This window comes from Microplitis mediator, chromosome 4 (assembly GCF_029852145.1).
Source record: "Microplitis mediator isolate UGA2020A chromosome 4, iyMicMedi2.1, whole genome shotgun sequence".
NCBI lineage: Eukaryota > Metazoa > Arthropoda > Insecta > Hymenoptera > Braconidae > Microplitis > Microplitis mediator.
This window is the reverse complement of record NC_079972.1, coordinates 6814317-6831340: the sequence shown is the minus strand read 5'-3', so window position 1 is coordinate 6831340 and position 17024 is coordinate 6814317.

The window sequence follows — 17024 nt, the reverse complement described above, 5'->3', positions numbered from 1 at the left end:
CAGAACCAATAACTTCCCGAATTTTTGAAAATTTTCAATTTTCTTAGCGGGAAGTTAAAAGTTTTTTTTTTTTATAATTCGCAAATATTTTCGAGTCTACTTGATTAAATGATCTGAAATTTTCAGGAAAGTTGATGGCCAACACACACACACACACACACACACACACACACACACACACACACACACAAACACACACACACACACACACACACACACACACACAAACACACACACACACACACACACACACACACACACACACACACACACACACACACGAACACATACAGACACACACACACACACACGCATATATACAGACACTCGGATATCATTCTGAAAATAGTAAGAATAGCTTCCTAGGACCTCAAAACGTCGACATCTGATGACAACTCGATTTTCGAAAATCGGGGTGAAAACAATAACTTCCCGAATTTTTTGAAAATCATCGATTTTCTTAGCGGGAAGTTGAATAAAAATCTAAACTATATTGAAAGACTTCGCCATTAGTGACATAAAAATATTTATGCATAGTAAACAGCAGTATAAGTGTCATTAGAAAAGCCGAACAGTTTGAAAACTGCTATACCGTTGAAATTGTCATATATAACTTGTAGAATCAGTTCGTAGCTTAACACAGGAGGTAGCTAAACAGAATTGACAAGAACCAGTAAAAATGAGTTTTTAAAAATTTTAAATAAAAGAGAGCAATCAAGTCAACAAAAAATAGAATAGCAATCGTAAGTGCATGTAAGAGAACAAGTTTGCAGCCAAGTTTTCTTATCCTCTTTGGTAACGAAGAGCTGTCTAGTGTAACATTACAGTAACAAGAATTCGAATTTCAAAGGAAACAAAGGAAAAAGAGTGAGCTTTAGTATATGGTAGTCAACTTACCTCGACGAACCATTTCCATTTCTATACATTTCCCACTTTCGCGCTTCCTTGACTCTAGATCGTATTCTTTTATTTTTTTATTTTTTTATATCTACTACTCTGAATGCTCGGTCAGCCATCAGACTTTTATCAAGATCGATTTACACTTCCTCCATTCTTCCTCGGTGTATGAACAAATGTCTAGTGACGTGACTTAACTTGCAATTTTGAAACTAATACGAAAATCTATAATTCTATGATTTACTTATTTTTATGATAACTTGCTCTTATTCGGTAAAAAGTTTAAGAATAAAAAGTAAAAAAAACATGCATTTACAGAATGCACAAATTGAAAATTTTTATATCATACACTATTCATTGAACTTGTGCAGTCTGTAGAATAAAACTTATATCGAATAGGAAATAAAGTGAATCAAACGAATATCCGTTCATTGTATTATATATAAAAAGAAAAGAATCATATCGTACCAGGGTTTCAATTGTAATAAAATCAACTTACATTCTCAGAACAGGAAATTAAGTTGTGCGATGTTGTCACTTGGATAGTTTATTTATTAACATTTATTAACATTTACGTGAATTTTTAGAAGATTCTCCTTGATACACATTATAACAGATTCGGTTTAAAATAAATTACAATTATTATCACAATTTTTATCTATTAACTCATTGTGTGATTAAAAGTTATTATTAGGTTTACATATTAAAACAACATGAAAGAAACAAAACAAAAGAAACAAGAGCTGAATTTTGGTAGTAACGCAAGATAATTGATTATACCATTTGCCTTTGGGATTAAAGTATTAAATGATTAACAGAGGTGTTATTCTTTTCTATACAGCATAACTTCGTTCATGAAATAGTAAAGCGCTTTTGCGCTCTGCAGCGAATCTTCTTCAAGCAATGCCATCATACCAGTCATCGACGAGTCCCTTGGGGCCCACTGGGTCAAAAATCTCTGCCTCAGATGATCGTAGGCAGGGCATACTGTGATAATGTGTAATAATGTGTCTTCTTGAAATAAATGACACTGGTTACACATGGTGTTTGGTATAAGTTTGAGTGTGTTGCCCTTGATGCTAATGTTAGTCGCGTACTTGCATCCCAATCTCAATTGGACTTTAAGTTTTGCTAGGTGATGCGGGCAAATTAACAATCTCTTGGATTGTATGTCTTGGAAAAGTGTACATCGATGAGCTTGATTGGTTATATCTTATGAGGTCCAGATTTTTTCTGTAGAGACGATATTTTTCCATCACCCTGTTACGACTATCCAACCGTGTTGCTAGTTGGAGCTTATTTAGTAGAGATTCTTCGTTAATAGATTTAAGCAGAGTTTTTAGTCTCAGGTACCAATTGAATTTTTCTGGGGAGTTATATTGGATTCCAGCCATTCTAAGAAGGCTCTGTTTTGCCAGGTGTGTATCGGGCATTTTTATAATTCGTATAACCCAATTTATTGCATTTTTGAGTACTGAAACAGAGATGTGGTCAATACCCAGTTCTAGTCTCGTTGCATAATTGGGCGTACACATTGGTAAATTGAAAAGACGTTTATGGAAGAAGATGTGGGCAGTTTCCAGTTTTTCTGAGAGATTAAAGTCTAAACCCCAGATGTGTGCTTGGTATAATAAAGTCGATTCGACCATGCTGTCATGTAATTTCGATTTGCTCATCCAGGAGCTCGAGTTGAGTTTGGCTAGAATTGTAAGTACAACACCCGCCACTGCTTTCGGCTTCTTACATGCCGCTTCTGCCGCCAGTGAACCAGAGGTGGAGTTGCCAAAGGGTATACCCAAGTATGTGTATGAATTGACCACTTCTAATTATTTGTGCTTGTAATAGAACTTGTAGTGTTTCTTGTTGGATCTACTTGAGGATTTACAGCATAGTATTTTAGTTTTGTCGGTGTTGATAATCAATCCGTTTGAGTCACAGTACTTTTCTAGGCTAGATAGTAGGCTGGGCCGAAAATCCGCTTTTTTTAAATTTTTATTATTAATACCAAAAATATTTTTCTTTGTACAAAAAAAAAAATTTTTCGGAAAACAAAAAAAAAATTTAGGTCGATATCTTAGGCTCGCCAAATCCCGCTAAAGTTGGAAGTTGTTTAAAATTTATTTTTCAACTCATTTTGATCGGAAATTTAATTCTCTACAAAAAAGGTTCTATAATAGAATGACGTAAAGTTAATATATACTGAGATAATTGCAATTTTGCTCTAAAAAATGGAATTTTTCAAGATATTCCCCCATGGAAAAAATTTATATGTCGAATATATTAAAAATATATTTCTACATATAAATCATATATAAACGTAATATAACAAAAATATACGTCCAATATACTGAAAATATAAACGAATATATGCTACATATAAAAAAATCGGTCTGTCAGTTGACCCTGCGGGCCAGCCCCAAAACTTCCCGCGGTTTTCGAGCTCGTTGAGCTCGAAAACATTATTGTGAATACATTTTCGAGCTCTTCGAGCTCGCAAATACTTTTGTATGCCATTGTTTTGTAAAAAACCATTTTTTAGCATTTCTTTCTCCCACGATATCTCGCGAACAAATTAACCGATTTTGATGGTTGAGGCGGCAATCGACGTGTTTTATCAAGTTCTAAAGCTGATCAAATTTTGAAATCGATTTATCGAGTCGTTTTTGAGAAATTTCGAAAAAACCAAAAAAAAATTTTTTTTTGAATTCTTTCGTCAACGGTTTCTCTTGAACGAATGAACCGATTTTGATGGTTGAGGTGGCATTCGACGCGGCTTATAGAGTTTTAGAGCTGATTAGATTTTGGAATAAATCCATCGAGCAAATTAAAAGTTATCCAAATAAAACATTTTCGAAAAAATTTTATTTTTGAAATATCTCTGAACGCACTGTACCGATTAAGTTCAAATTTTTACGGCTTCAAGACATTAACAAGCCGCATCGAATGACACCTCAACGATCAAAATCGGTTCATCCGTTCAAGAGTTATGAATATTTACATACATACATACGTACGTACACACATACATACACTCGGACATCATCGTGAAATTAGTCAGGATAGCTTCCTAGGACCTCGAAACGTCGACATCTGATGGAAATTCGATTTTCGTAAATCGGACTGAAACCAATAACTTCCCGAATTTTTGAAAATTTACAATTTTCTTAGCGGGAAGTTAAAAAATATAAATAGAATATATATGGAATATATAACTTTTGGCCGATTTTCGTATATATAAAATATATGTTCAATATAATGAAGTTATATGTATAATATATTTTGTATGGATAATCATCAAGGCAGTAAAAGTTCAAAGAAATACATACAAAATATACTGGCTTCATATTTAAAATATAATTGATAGAATATATTGTGAATATATGTTAACTACACTTATCCAAAAAATTAAAGGAACAAGAAAATTTTATAAATTTTTTAGTGATTTTTGGAAGGCTGTATTTTCGTGAAAAATGATCGTATCGAAAAAATAAAAAAAGCAAATTGAAGCTTGAAATCTCTAGTTTGAAGATCTTTCAGCAAAATATTTTTTTGAGCCACGGTTTTTGCGGAATCAGAAGATAAAGGTCGAGACAAAATTTTTCTAAATTTTTTGGTTTCGTTTTTTAGGTCTACGGGGCCGGGAAAAATTTTTTCAAAAAAACGAATTCATGGCTTGTTTAGGAAATTTATTCAGCTACAATTTGCTTTTTTTTTGTTTCTCTGTACGACAATTTGCTGCTGAGATATCAGCCTTCAAATAAAAAAGGATCCTTTTGTCTTTGATTATTGATATCTCAGCAAGAAATGGTCACACAGTAATTTGAAGGGCAGTTTAATAAACTTGAATAAATCCCCTACAAGCTCCATTTTTGATTTTTTCAAAAAAAAATTTTTTTTCATCCTTGATATCCATTTGAAAAACCTTTAAAAAATGGCCATTTTCTGGTTTTTTAGTCGACTCATCGCTACTCTGCAAATATTGATAAAAAAAATAATGTTGCCAGGTAATTTTACAGCTTAACGAACCCCCAAAAACCCTGGAAATTTTCAGATTGATCCATTGAACCGTTTGTCCGGTCCGATTGCTCAAAGTTTTACAAAACAATTAAAGGAACAAGTTTTGTTCCTTAATTTGTGTAATCATTACCAAAATGAAAAAATTAATTTTTTTTGGATTTTCTTTCATTTTTGCGTTAGTTATTCAGTAAATGTAAGGTAAAGAGGAAAAAAAAAAAATTTTCCAAAAAACGAGACCAAACAAGAATTTTTTCCAATTTTTTTTTTTTTATGTTTTATTCGGGGGGTTATTTTTTTTTTCGTTTTTCGGAAAAAAAATTTTTTCTTTTTCTTTACCTTACATGTACTGAATAACTAACGCAAAAATGAAAGAAAATCCAAAAAAAAATTAATTTTTTCATTTTGGTAATGATTACACAAATTAAGGAACAAAACTTGTTCCTTTAATTGTTTTGTAAAACTTTGAGCAATCGGACCGGACAAACGGTTCAATGGATCAATCTGAAAATTTCCAGAGTTTTTGGGGGTTCGTTAAGCTGTAAAATTACCTGGCAACATTATTTTTTTTATCAATATTTGCAGAGTAGCGATGAGTCGACTAAAAAACCAGAAAATGGCCATTTTTTAAAGGTTTTTCAAATGGATATCAAGGATGAAAAAAAATTTTTTTTTGAAAAAATCAAAAATGGAGCTTGTAGGGGATTTATTCAAGTTTATTAAACTGCCTTTTAAATTACTGTGTGACCATTTCTTGCTGAGATATCAATAATCAAAGACAAAAGGATCCTTTTTCATTTGAAGGCTGATATCTCAGCAGCAAATTGTCGTACAGAGAAACAAAAAAAAAGCAAATTGTAGCTGAATAAATTTCCTGAACAAGCCATGAATTCGTTTTTTTGAAAAAATTTTTCCCGGCCCCGTAGACCTAAAAAACGAAACCAAAAAATTTAGAAAAATTTTGTCTCGACCTTTATCTTCTGATTCCGCAAAAACCGTGGCTCAAAAAAATATTTTGCTGAAAGATCTTCAAACTAGAGATTTCAAGCTTCAATTTGCTTTTTTTATTTTTTCGATACGATCATTTTTCACGAAAATACAGCCTTCCAAAAATCACTAAAAAATTTATAAAATTTTCTTGTTCCTTTAATTTTTTGGATAAGTGTATATTTAGTTTATAAGGAAAATATAATAATCAGGAGACAAGGTAGTGTCTCGCGCCAAGTACACGTTCAAACACATGTATATGTGTGAAGTGTCATGGCGCGAGCCTACCGTGTATCTATACCGTAGACTCTATTCGAAAGATGATTGATTGTTCGTCTTAAAATTATAAAACTTTATTCATTTTAGTTATGAGAACTAATCTAAATAATGAAATTAGGCCAGCATATACTATAGCACCCCCAATTTAGACACTTTTATAAATTTTTTCATGCAAAAAGGGCACTGCCAGAGAATAAAAAGTTGTAAGAAATGCCATGATTCAGTAAAACATTGACATTTTTTATAGCAATGGTTCATTTTTGCGCCACCAGCGGTCCCGGGAAAAAATGATCAGACATGAAAAATGACCATGCCTGATCAGGCATGTTCAGGTCTGATCAGGTATGCTCATGTCTGTTCATGCCCATCCGGGTAAAAAAATTATATATAAAAAATGGCCCTATATAATTATATATAATTATGTATAACTATATTCAATTATACATGTATATAATTATTGCTATAAAAATAAAAAAAATAAAAAATTCGGGCGTGTGCAGGATTTGAACCGTGGACCTTGCGCTCGAAAGTGTAACTCGCTACTCACTGACCTAAGAGATTTAGTTGAAAAGTAAGTTTCGTATGAACTTCAAGTAATAAAAATCTTATACGTGATAGATTCTTGGTCAACAAAATTTTAGATCTATGAGGAGACATGACCAGCCATGAACAGACATGAACATATATGACCAGGCATGAACAGGCATGGACAGGTATGATCAGGCCTGAGCGTATTTAACGCTTCAGACATGAACAGGCATGAACAGACATGACCAGGCATGGACAGGTATGATCAGGCATGAGCGTATTTAACGCTTCAGACATGACCAGGCATGAACAGGCATGGACAGGTATGAACAGGCATGATCAGACCTGACTGTATTTAACGCTTCAGACATGAACAGGCATAATCAGGCCTGAGTGTATTTAACGCTTCAGACATGAACAGACATGAGCAGGCATGGACAGGTATGATCAGGCCTGATCATGTCTAATTTCAGGCCTAATCATACATGAACAGGCATGATCAGGTCTAATTTCAGGCCTGATCATACATGAACAGGCATGGTCAGGTCTGATCATTTTTTCCCGGGGTGCTTCAGTCTGTATTTTTTACTATAGTTTCATTGAGTTATATAGAAATTCTGATATAAAATTCAAACAATCCGTACTTAAATTATCGATATCATATCAGGAGATGACGATCAATAGAATGTAAGAACGTTTTAGATTTCAATGATACAAATAAATCCTTGTTAATGTCTAAGATGAATTTTTTTATTCATTTCGTATTCAAAGTTTACTTGTATTCTTTAAATGTTTCCTGATTTTGCATACATATATAGATATATACCTATACCACAGAAATACCCCTGATAGCCAGAGTTTCTGATCAAAAAGTTGGTGTACCTGAGTTGCGACCAACTTAACGAGAAGTTGTCGACAACTTTCAGCTTGTGTAACTGTTGTCGACAACTTGGCTATAAGTTGCTCAGCAACTTGGCGACAATCTACTGCCGCAACCTATCACCAAGTTGCTCGGAAAGTTGTCGTCAACTTATGGAAATGCTGACTTTTACGGCCAACTTGGCGACAGGTTGCGGCAGTAGATTATCGACAAGTTACGGGCAACTTGGCTATCAGGGGATCTATTTGTGGGTTGCTAAAAATGTTTTTTTTTATTTTCTTAAGTTCTATCTAGTTATATCCGCTAGGTGGTATTAAAATCGTATAATATTTAGCGCGATGATAGATACAGATGCTCCAATAGTTACTTTAGCTTGAAATTGACGGTAATTTGATGTTGAAATTGCCTGAAATTTTCTACCTGAATTTGTCGACAGTTTGACAACAAAAAGTGGAAAGAAAAATTTGCGGTTAATTTTTTCTCAATTTAAAGGTTAATTTTTACTGCAAAAAAAAAATCTGTAATGTTCGTTCTTACCATGTCAGAAGGTAAGCATATTTATAAGTCAAATTTTTTAAGTCAAATTAACAATAAATTGACATAAAATTTGCCTGAAAATTGACGACAACTTTTTTCTAGTCAACTTTTGAAGTGAATTTGCAATCTAATTCGGGCAGTAAATTTACGTCAAATTCAATAGCAAGTTGCATACAAATTATCGTCAAATATGGAAGAGTCGGAAGTTGTCGGAAATTTGACGAAAAATTCAACGAAACTATTGTAAGTAAATTTTTGCTAAAGCAAACTGTGGTATTAGGATGTTGTCATTGGCTGTCTTTGACCGAACCTCCCTAATAGCACAGTTTGCTTTAGCAAAAATTTCCTTGAATTTTTCTTCAAATATCCGTCAACTTCAGACTTTTCTGTTTTTGACGACATACAACTTGCTAAACACTTAGACGTCAATTTACCACCTGAATTAAAATGCAAATTCACTTCAAAAGTTGACTAGAAATAATTTTTCGTAAGTTTTCAGGCAAATTTTTACATCAATTTATTGTTAATTTGACTCGAAAAATTGTATAGCATTTTTTTACCGTAGAATTGTAGACATGCCCGATGAAAAAAGATTTTGTCTAATCATATATGATTATGTATGTTCATATATATGATCATATATGATTATATGTAATCATATATGAAGTTGTATATAATCATGCATGATTATATATGGGGTCATATATAATTATATATAATTATATATGACCCCATACATAATTAGATCTGATCATACCTGGCTGTTATAAGCCCATATATAAGTCTATATATGATCAGATCTGATTATATATAAGTCTATATATAATTAGATCTGATCAGATCTATTTATATATAAGTCTATGTATAGTTAGATCTGATCATACCTGGCTGTTATGACCCCATATATAATCATGTACAAGTCTATATATGATCAGGTCTGATCATATATGAGTCTATATATAATTAGATATAATCATACCTGGCTGTTTTAACTTCATATATAACCATATGTGAGTCTATATATGATCAGATCTGATCATCTATAAGTCTATAAGGGGTATTCCATGCCAAATCGACCACTTTTGAACCTTACCCCTTTAGATTTCGCTGAAAATTTTTTATCTTTTTCTACTCGATGAAAGACGTTTTCCAGAATTTTTTCAAATTTTTTTACCCAACCCAAAAAAAGTTATGAAGCTTTCAAAAAAATGGCTCTTTTATTTTCAAATAGCCATTATATTCTCCATATATTGACCGAATTTACCATTACAATGACTAGGATTAATGATTGATGCAGTTAACATTTAATGACTAAAAAATAATGCAACAAATTATTTATTAATTTCTTCTTTGGCGTGTAATATTTTACAAATTCTGTATTCATTCGAGTTAGAAAAGTTTTCAACGCACAACAACCATTTTTGTCGGGAATTACACAGTGTAATTGTAGGAACTCAACATATAATACCTTAAAATCATATAATTCCATTAATTATGTTATGTAAATAATATTTATGAAAAAAAAAATTTCTGCATTTTTAAAATGTTGAAAATTTTTTTTTCAACTAAATAAAAAAAATAGAAAAAAAAATCGGCCCACTCTGGGATACACGGGGATAATTGTAGAATTGATTGAAGTTTTTTTTGAGAAAAAAAAAAAAAAAATTTAGAACGACGAACTTCGAAAAAATAACGATTTTATACAAAAAAACGCGATTATTTCATAGAAGCGATCATGTTAAATTTTTTTAATTTATTTTTTCAAAAAATTCAATTAAAAACAAAAATTTTGAAAAAAAAAAACGTCCCGAAAGGTCAATTTTTGAGAGAGTTATGGCTATTTGAAAATAAAAGAGCCATTTTTTTGAAAGCTTCATAACTTTTTTTGGGTTGGGTAAAAAAATTTGAAAAAATTCTGGAAAACGTCTTTCATCGAGTAGAAAGAGATAAAAAATTTTCAGCGAAATCTAAAGGGGTAAGGTTCAAAAGTGGTCGATTTGGCATGGAATACCTCATATATAATTAGATATAATCATACCTAGCTGTTATGACCCCATATATGATCATATATAAGTCTATACATGATTAGATCTGATCAGACATGATTGATACAAACCCATATATAATTAGATATAGGCCTATATATAATTAGATCTGATCAGACGTGACTGATATAAACCTATATGTAATTATATATGTCTATGTATGATTAAATCTGATCAGATTTCATTGATATGAAACCTATAAATATTTAAATATATATGTATATATATATATATATATATAACCTGATTAAAAGAAACGATTCGAAACGATTTGCAATGTTAAATGCTTATAAGAAGGGCAATTCAAAAGTATTCAAAGTATTCAAAAGCATTAAAAAGTATTTAAAATTTTTTTTTTCTAATCGTTTCAATCGTTTCTTTTAATAAGGGTATATATATATTAAATAATATGACAATTTTTTAATATCAATGTTATTAAATTTTTATTCTGTCAACTATCAATCAAACTTAAATCCCCAATACTTAAAAAATGTTCAAAGGTTTCGGCGGCAATTTAAAAGTATAATGTATCAATTTGATTATTCGAGTTAAGTAATTCCATAAACGTTTCTTAATTGTAAGTGTGTAACAGACTAGAGGATCAGACTACAAACCATCGATAACCAAAGTTAAGCAGCATCGGCGTGGGACATTAATTTGATGGGTGACCTCGTAGTAAAATAATTGTCGATGGTTAGTAATTTTTTTTTTTTTTTTTTTTATTTAATTTTAACCGACATTGATGAAGACAATAAATCCTAATTAAACTACTTAATTAATAACTTACAGATATTCTAAATGAGATTCTAAAAATGACTATATTCGTTCATGCATGATTATATATAATCATATATGATCATGTATAAACAGATCAAGTTATGTATGATCAGACCTGGCCAATTTTTGGATCTGATCATATATAGACAATTATGCATGATCATATATGATTAGACAAAATCTTTTTTCATCGGGCAATTTTATGTATAAATTTGCTTACCTTCTGAAATGGTAGAAACAAACATAACTGACTTTTTTTTATCGTAAAAATTTACCTTCAAATTGAGGAAAAATTAACCGCAAATTTTTCTTTCTAACTTTTGCTGTCAAATTGTCGACACATTCAGGCAGCGAATTTCAGGCAATTTTAATATCAAATTACTAGTAATTTCAAGCTAAAGTGGCTATTAGGGTATGCATAAGGATATACATATACATATATATATTCTAATAGCCACTTTAGCTTGGGACTGACAGTTATTTGACAATTGAAATTATATATATATATATATTCTAATAGCCACTTTAGCTTGGGACTGACAGTTATTTGATAATGGAAATTACCCAAATTTGCTGCCCAAATACGCCGACAATTTGAAAGCAAAAGTTGGAAAAATCAACTTAATGTCATTGTCTGACGGTAACACTTGTAGTCAAGTTGAATACAAGTTACAGACAATTTACTGTCATTTTAACCGTAACTGTTTGCTCTCCAACATTTTCCTTCAAGTTGGCTTCAGAATATGGCAGTGGCTTGAAGTTCACTTGCGGTTATGGTGGCTCAGGGTACTTCCCTAATAACCACTTTAGCTCGAAATTGACAGAAATTTGACATTGAAATTTCCTGAATTTGCTGACATTTTGACAGCAAAAATTGGAAAGAAAAATTTGCGGTTAATTTTTCCTCAATTTGAAGGTTAATTTTTACTACAAAAAAAAAGTCTGTAATGTTCGTTCTTACCATTGGTGAAGATAAGCGAATTTATACATAAAAATTAATTAATCAGGTTATGATATTTCCCTATCCAAAAATTCCCTTAGAATCCACTCAACTGCGACAAAAACCGCATAGAATCCTATAGACTGAATTGGTTTCTATGCGATTTTTGTCGCAGTTGAGTGGATTCTATGGGAATTTTTGGATAGGGTTAGCAGTACAAAATTACGACAATTGTTAACAAATAATTTTATTGTTTCTACAAGATAATACTATAAACAATATAGGCTCACTTGTCTTAAATTATAAATCCATTTCTAATAGTGTATATCAAAATCATCAACAATTAACATGACAAAAAAAAGACAAATCCTACCAAAAACAGATTCTCTGTATAAAATCGCGCCAAGTACACGTTTAAAATTTTTTACAATTAAGAAAAGATTCTTTTTACAAAAAAAATAAATCAAATCGAAAAAATACCAAGTACCTAATATAATTCGGAATCATGAAAAACTTTTTCATAGAATTGAAAAAAAAATTGAAAAAAAAAATTTCAATGTACTTGGTGTGCCTATAAACTGGAAAAAAGAGGAAATTCAATTTTATTAGAAAATAATTTATATGCGGAATCAATTCTCGAAATTAATTTTGCTTGAATAAATTTAGTAATGCACACCAAGTACATTGAAATTTTTTTTTTCAATTTTTTTTTCAATTCTATGAAAAAGTTTTTCATGATTCCGAATTATATTAGGTACTTGGTATTTTTTCGATTTGATTTATTTTTTTTGTAAAAAGAATCTTTTCTTAATTGTAAAAAATTTTAAACGTGTACTTGGCGCGATTTTATACAGAGAATCTGTTTTTGGTAGGATTAAATATAATCAAAATACATGTGACGTATATTTGAATTATATTGAAAATATAAGTAGGTACTTCTAAAAAAATATATGCAGATTATAGTAGGTGTACTTATAAAATGTAAAGAATTATATATAAACTAAGTATATTGAAAATATATACAAAATATAAGCCAAACATATGATTGAAATGTATAAAGAATATATTTCGAGAAAAATGATTCCAAAATGACTAGGGGGACCTATGATGGAGTTTTCTTTGGAAAATTTGGGCCTGAAAAGTTAGGGGAGGTAACCTGCAGGGGTGCCTAGATAAACCGGTCAAAATTTGTTACACGGATTTTTGTAAGAGTTTTTTTTTAGGAAAAATTTAACCTGAAAGAAATAAGCGAGGTCAGCAGCAGAGGTTTCTGAGAGGAAAACTCCAAAATGACCGGGAAGACCGTCATTAAAGTCTTTGTAACAAAAATTTGGGCCTGAAAAATATAGAAGTAATAACTTGTGAGGGTGCCTTCAAAAAAAGTTCCAAAAGTGTCTTAAGGGCCTTTGTAGGAGTCTTTCTAGAAGAAACTTGTGCCTAAAATATATAGGGATAGAAACTTGCGAAGGTACCTGGACAAAAAGGTCGAAAATTTCCATAGGAGCAAGGTAATCAGTCATATTTTTTTCAGGCACAAGTTTCTTCTAGAAAGACTCCTACAAAGGCCCCTAAGACACTTTTGGAACGTTTCTTGAAGGCAGCCTCACAAGTTATATGACAGAGTGATTAGCTTGCCAAGTCTGGTCGCACCTAAGTATTATAGTCGAATATTAGGGCGCCACTGGAAGATGGACTCGGCCTTCCAGAACCGGATGTTAGTGTAATTATTTTGTATGCTCAGGGTCGTTCGTAATTCTTATATTTTGTGAGAGAGGAGAGGAATGATGAACAGGCTGAAATAAATTTATTTAAAACTTTAATTCCAATTTTAATAATTATAAGCACCTTGCTTATTATTTATTTTTCCTTAATGACAATTAATAATCTTATGACAAACTATGCTTATGACAAACTAAACTTATGACAAACTAAACGCGTCCCCTGGTCGTTTCCACACTCCCACACACACACGTATTTTAAGCGTCTCCCGGACGTAACACACACACACTCTCTCTTTAAAAAACCGTCCACCGGACGTTAAACCTTTAACCTTCCCGGGAAAAAATGTTTTTATAAAATTTTGTAAAATTTTATAAAATTTTACGAAATTTTAGTACTAACATTTTATAAAATTTTATAAAATTTTATACTGAAAATGGCCTGGTAAAATTTTATCAAATTTTATAAAGTTTTATCAAATTTTATGAAGTTTTATAAAAATTTATAAAATTTTATAAAACTTTGTAAAATTTCATAAAATTTTACCAGGCCATTTTCAGTATAAAGTTTTATAAAATTTTGTAAAATTTTATAAAATTTTATAAAGTTTTATAAAATGATTTTTTTTTTCCGGGACGGGTCACCCATCCAATTAATGGCCACCCTCGATGCTGCTTAACTTTTGTTATTGAAGAATCGTAGTCTGCTCCGCTCGTCTATTGGTCACTTGTAGTTAAGAAATATTCATGGCTGTATTTATGATTACTCATGAATACTTATCAGCCATATTTCATAGTTTAATTTATAATTATATATAAAAAAAAGATTTGAATAATTCAACTATCGACTGTTTAATGGACATAAAATTTTAAAATTAATTAAATTTATTGATTTTTATTTTTGAATTAATGGCGAAACCTTTGAACTTTTTCTTGAGTAACGACGATTTAATTTGAATTGCTAGTTGACAAAATAAAAATTTAAAAATATTAAATTCAAAATTATCACATTATGTAATATATATATAAATATGTAAGAGAAAGGGGTGGCGGGGGTAGGCAAAACGAGGTACTTCTAAAATTTTATAAAAAAAAATTTTTTTTTTTTAAATCTATTATAACCATCCCAAAATTACTTTTGTAAATATAATTGAGCATTATTTCGAATTTTTTTCGTTAAACTTTTTCAAGAATCTAGTGCCGGTCGAAAAATGTTAAAGACTTTTGTATTATGATAAAAACTATTAAAAACTTTTTTATCTTCCTTTGCATCCAATAATTGTGTAAAATATTTTTTTTCTTAATGTAAACAACTTACAAAAAATTTTAATAAAATCAAACTTATTCAATATTCAGAATTTTTTTTTTTTTTTACATTTTTCTAGGGGTACCCTGCATATATTTAGGTAATCAATTATATTTTTTATAATATAATTTTCATATTTGTTTATCACCATATTTTGCCCGCAAAAATGGAATTTTTTTTTTTTTATGGCCATTGAAAATTTTATTTATTTACTTTGAATTTCTAACAATTTTTATAATAATTTGTAATAAACGTTATAAAATTGTGTGACATTTTATCAAATTTTACAAAATGCTACCCTACACTAGATGCAATAGTGGCATCAAGTTCTCTAAAGTTTTATGAAATATTATATAATTTTATAAAATTTCGTACAATTATATAAAATTTTATCTAATTATTACTCCCCTTTTGAGATCTTACTTTATAAAATTGTATAAATTTGTATAAGATTTTATAAGATAGCATATAATTTTATGAAATCGTATACAACTTTATAAAATTTTATAAAATTTCATCTAAATATTACTTCTCTTCTAAGAACTTACTTCATAAAATTATATAAAATTGTATAAGATTGTATAAAATTTTATAAAATTTTATGAAATCGTATAAAACTTTATAAAATTTCATACAATTATATCAAATTCCATTTAATTATTATTTCCCTCACTAAGATCTTACTTTATAAAATTTTATAAGATTGTATAAAAATTTATATAATTTTATGAAATCGTATAAAAGTTTATACAATTTCATAAAATCTTATAAAATTTCGTACAATTATATAAAATTTTATCTAATTATGACTTCCCTTTTAAGATCTTACCATATAAAATTTTATAAAATTTTATAAAATTCTATGAAATTTGATAAAATTATATAAAATTATATGAAATTCTATAAAATTTCGCTGTACAGTCTTATAAAATTATATAAAATTTTATATAATTTTATACAATTGTATAAAACTTTATAAAATTTTGTTATATTTTATACAATTTTATAAAATGTCATACAATTTTATAAAATTACATTTATTTATTACGTTCCTTACTCAGATCTTACTTTATAAAATTTTAGAAGATTTTATAAAATTTTTGAAGATTTTATAAAATTGTGTAAATATTATAAAATTTTATAAAATTGTATGAATTTTTATAAAATTTTGCTGTAAAATCTTATAAAATATTACAAAATTTTATAAAATTGTATAAAATTTTATATTATTTTATAAAATTTTATAAAAACATTTTTTCCCGGGTTAATACACTTTGATAAAAAGCCGTCCACCGGACGTTAAACCTTATTTTCCTTAATTTTTACTTTTAAAAAACCGTCCACAGGACGTTAACCCGCATTTCCTTAATTCTAGTGTCCACCGGACATATCTTAAACCTAACTTATATTTTGTCCACACGGAAAAAAATTTTTTGTGACCACAAGATAAGATAACTTACGGTAACAAAATTCTGCCTTAATATACGGATAACGAAGCATTCGTTGGGATTACAATGTTTTTGTAATGCTAGCAAATTCTTTGTTGGGCCAAGGAATGGTTTGTAACTGTAACGAAACTGTTGTGTTCCAATAAAAAAACTGATTTGTTAAAGTAACAGAATTAATTTGTAGCATTAACAAAAATTTTTGTAATCATAAGCTAAGATTACTTACGGTAGCAAATGTCGGCTTTAAAATACGACGATATTATTATAATAAACATCATGTGTTCTCATAACAAATCGACTTCTTAATTACGACACAAATTCGTTTGTTACTATAACAAGTTGATTTGTTACCGTAAGCTAATCATGTTTGTAATTATAACAAAATCTTTTGTTATCCCGTCTTTTGTTATCAGGACGAAATTTATTTTTTTCGTGCACAGGACCTGAATCACAGACACATTTTCTTTCAATTGACATTACTTGATTCTACTTAAAACTCTGTTTTCCTTTTGTACCTTCAATATCATTACAATCTTTTTCACCCAAAATTTCATGACTCTAATTCAACTAAAATTCCAATATAAAATTTCCCACATTAACTCTTTCCGATTACAATTTATCACTCCCTTAATATCCAATTAACTCACTGATTTTCCACATATTAATTA